Genomic DNA, 4637 nt, shown 5'->3' on the forward strand with positions numbered 1-4637 from the left:
GTGGCCCCCTAATGGTGTGGGGCTGTGTGTACATGGAATATATTCGGTCATCTGATAGAACTGATCCGATCATGGTTATGTTCAGCTACTTGGAAACGATTTGCAGCATTCATGGACTTCATGTTTCCGAACAACGATGGAATTTTTATGGATGACAATGCACTGTCACCAGGCCAAAACTGGTCGCGATTGGCCAATTCGAGCGAATGATTTAGCCACCCATCGAGCATTTGTGGCAAATAATCTAGAGATGCACAACACCTTGCTCCGCAATTATGGACGGCTGTAGAGGTAGCATGGGTCAATAGTTTTGCAGGGGACTTCCAACGACATGTTGATTCAATGGCACGTCCAGTTCCTGCACTACTCCGGGCAAAAGGAGGTCCGACATAACATTACGAGGTATCTCATGACTTTTGTCACGTCATTGTATAATTATGACGATGACAGTCAATGATCCCTTTAGTGAAAATGCACACCAAGTTCGAACTCTTATGGGAATCTGCGAGATACTGCGAGTAATAAGGCTAATGAGCAGGGGCACTACATCACTACTGTGTGGTGTAAGCTGAGAATTTGTGTCTGACGGGAGATGTGCAGGGTAGTCCGTGCAGTTGTGGTGACCCCTGTGTCCAGATGGCGTAGTGGTAACGCATCTGCCTACGAAGCCGGCGACGCAGTTTCGAATCCCGATCTGGTACAAATTTTCAACTTGGCTCGTTGTTATAAATCAGTATCCACTGGCAGCTAATGTTTTTAATTCCTTTGTGTCTAAACAGAACTGCTACAGTTCCAGCACAACGTCTCCAACTCGCGTCCACCAGCGGTGTGTGTGTTGAACAGTTCACGAAAATAGATCAGACGATGTCCTAATGTGTATCACCTTTGTGGACATTACCATCGCAGATCTAGTAAATCAAGATTAGTGCATAAAAGTGATTGTGCTGGCTTTAGAGACAGTTACTCATCCACTCTTTCTCTAAAATAAGAAGAGATTACGGGGGTTAAATGCTCGTCGACGACAAGGTCAGCAGTGATGGGGCTCAAACTCTGATTGTGGAAGGATGGCTAAGAAATCGGCCGTATAGTTTGCAAAGCAGCCATCCTGTTAAAAAAACTAAATCTGCATGGCCAGGCGGTTTATTGAACCACAGTACTCCCGAATGCCATTCCTCACATTTTGGCTCAAACGATTATTTTCATTACCTAACATAAAAAATGTTTAGTGTGTCGGTTCATCGAATAGTTTACCGAATGAGGATGTTATCCTCACAGTAAACTGGTTTTGTACATAGCTGAAAAATTGAGGAAATAAAAAGTTGGACCTTCGTTGAGACAAATGTATTGTAATAATGTTTAGAAATAAATATTATTTGCACAAAATTTACTTTACATAAATTTATTGATCCGTGATCTATCTGGGGAGGTTTCTCCTCACGCATTATCACTTGAACACTTTGTTGCCACATCTCTAACTCTTTATTAAATGTTTTTCGTGTCCACATCGTGTAACTATCCTACTACATCTGAGATTACACATCATATTGTCTCTTTTTGCCGGCCGTTGTGGCCGAGCGGTTCTAGGCGCTTCAGTCCGGAACCGCGCTGCTGCTGGTACGGTCGCAGGTTCGAATCCTGCCTCAGGCGTGGATGTGTGTGATGTCCTTAGGTTAGTTAGGCTTAAGTAGTTCTAAGTTCTAGGGGACTGATGACCTCAGATGTTAAGTCCCATAGTGCTTAGAGCCATTTGAACCTCTTTTTTTTTCTCTATTTGTGGCGTACAGTAGTCGTTTAGGATTATCGTATGTGATTCTGGCCATAAAAATTCTTCGCTGATTGCATGGTATGGGTACTGCAGGATGTACATACTGTCTTTCCCTGGTTAGAGAAAAATACTTCCGAGGATCTACGCCGGATATTGTTATGCGGTTTGTTGCAAATATTAGCTTAGCTCTTAAATATTTTTTATGGAGACGCTTCCACACGTCTATGGGGTGTTTTGCAAATTGTAGTTTAACTCATGAAGACTGGCTCTTACTACATATATCGTAATGTGGGAGCGCTGCAGACACAATAGCGAGTACGCAGCAGCAAGCGCAATGTGTTTCGTGGTTTCATGGATCGGCAAAGGCAGCTCAAAATCATGGCAACCACGTTCACCAGACGTAACCCCTGTCGATCTTTTTTTGGGGGAGGGGAAGGGTATTACCTTAGGGATAAAGTACACCAGCTCCTGATTTGCAGGCTCTTACAGTGCGAATACGAGATGCGGTAGAGGCGGTGGCGGAAGAGATTTTGGCAAAGACATGGAGATAAATTAAGTATTGCCTAGACGTTTCACGGCCAACAAACGGAGCATATGTGGAAGCTGGATCTACCACAGTTCCTTAGAAATGAATGTTTACAATCAGGGAAAAACTTTGTGCTCGTCCTGTTTGGTCATTTCATTATTATCCGACATTGGGATGCGATATGGAACTCCAGCTGCAAATCTAGAAAGAAGGAATACACGAGCTTCCCAACTGCACGGCATGCAAGGACGCTGCGATTCGGAAGGGCGAGCTGTATTTCACAAGAGTGAGGCTCTCAGCTTCCTTTATGATTTTTATAGAGAAATTTTTCCTTCGATGAAATTCATGATAGTTTGGTTTAGAAAACCGATCCAGGAAAGTTCAACGAACACACGTTAGGGACATTAAACTTCCTGGCAGATTAGAACTATGTACCTGACGGAGACTCGAACTCGAAACCTTTAATTTTCATAGACAAGTTGCCTAGTGACTGAGTCACCCAAGCACGACTCAGAGCTTTACTTTCGCCAGTACCTCATCTCCTATCTTCGAAACTCCACAGAAGTTCTCCTGCGGATCTTGCAGGGCCAGCACTCCTGGAAGAAAGGACATCGGGCAGGCATGGCTTAGCCACAGGCTGGTGGGGTGCTTCCAGTATGAATTTCATATCAGCGCACACTCCACTGCAGAGTGAGAAATTCACTTTCGAAACATCCCCCAGTCTGTGACTGAACTATATCTTCATTCGTCTAGTTTTTTTCCTCTAGTTCTTCTTTTAATACTGACAATACTAGCAGAATGGCAATATCTTGACTAAGAACGCTGGGTTTACCTATGATGGATTAATGAAATAATTTTTATGGGAATGAATCTTCAAATAATGATTCATAATATCCCAATATTGTAATAAAGTTTATAATTACACACTGACGGTAAAGGAAGCAACACCAAAAAATAATTACTGTAGAGTAATGAAATTTCGGGAATACATTTGTCTTGGTAACATACTGAAGTGATTAACATTGCAAGATTACAGGTTAATGGAAGTCCATGATAAGCCACTGCAAATATGAAATGCCGGTACATTAATAATCGGTGTAATCGTTTGTAGAATGGAGTTCCATGCCTGTTGCACTTGGTCGGTCAATACAGGGATGGTTAATGCTGATTGTCGATTACACTGGAGTTGTCATCCAATACTGTCTCATACCTACTCGATTGGAGGCAGATCTAGTGATGGAGCAGGCAAAGGCAACATATTGACAATCTGTACAGCAAGCTGGGCCAAAACAACGGTATGTGGGCGAGCGTTATCCTGTTGGAAAACGTCCCAGTAATGCTGTTCATGAATGGCAGCACAACAGGCTGAATCACCAGACTGACGTACAGATTTCCAGCCAGGGTGTGTGGGATAACCACACGAAGTCGCACCCCAGATCATGACTCCAGCTGTAGGGCCAGTGTGTCTATCACGCAAACAGGCTGTTTGCATGGGCTCAACTGTCCTCCTTCTAACCAGCACACGGTCGTCACCCGCACCGATGCACAATCAGCTTTCATCAGAAAACACAAAGGACCTCCACTCGCCCTCCAATGAGCTCTCGCTTGTAGCTACTGACGTGGCAAATAACGGTGGTTTGGTGTTAGTGGAATGCAAGCTGCACGGCGTCTGTCTCGGAGCTGTCCTTGAAGTAACCCATGTGTAACGTATGAAGACAGTAAATGTTCTCGAAAGAACAGAATACTGTTGATGACCGTGCAGCTTTCCCCTGGAATAAATGATGACTAACTGAAACCCTCAGCTGCCGACAGGTGTTGTTGATATACCTCGATATGGATAGCTGAAAATGTGTGCCCCGACCGGGACTCGAACCCGGGATCTCCTGCTTACATGGCAGACGCTCTATCCATTTGAGCCACCGAGGACACAGATGAACAGCGCGACTGCAGGGACTTATCCCTTGCACGCTTCCCGTGAGACTCACATTCTCAACTGTCCACAATTCTAGATATGTAATGTACCTTATAGAGATCCCGGATTCGAGTCCCGGTCGGGGCACACATTTTCAGCTGTCCACATCGAGGTATATCAACAAAACCTGTCGGCAGCTGAGGGTTTCAGTTAGTCATCATTTACGATATGAAACAGTTCCGAGTGACACCGTAGTGCCAACTGCAGCACATATTGTTGCTGCAGTTGCTGAACGATGCGCCAAGGCCATACGCCGTATACTATGTTCCTCCCTCTCGGTAGTGCCATTTGGCCGTACAGAGTCCGGACCTCTTGCGACCGTACATTATCGTGACAACCTCAGCAAGCATTCCTGCCAAGCCTTTCTGCAGTAT

General features: G+C 44.6%; 1 non-coding gene across 1 annotated transcript; it reads right to left on the reverse strand.

Moving 5' to 3' along the window:
• Positions 1-4143: 4143 nt before the first annotated feature.
• On the reverse strand, positions 4144-4217 carry Trnat-ugu. The gene has a single exon. It is a non-coding gene; the product is annotated as a tRNA-Thr (tRNA).
• Positions 4218-4637: the final 420 nt, after the last annotated feature.

The sequence above is a fragment of the Schistocerca piceifrons genome, chromosome 7 (assembly GCF_021461385.2).
Source record: "Schistocerca piceifrons isolate TAMUIC-IGC-003096 chromosome 7, iqSchPice1.1, whole genome shotgun sequence".
Taxonomy (NCBI): domain Eukaryota; kingdom Metazoa; phylum Arthropoda; class Insecta; order Orthoptera; family Acrididae; genus Schistocerca; species Schistocerca piceifrons.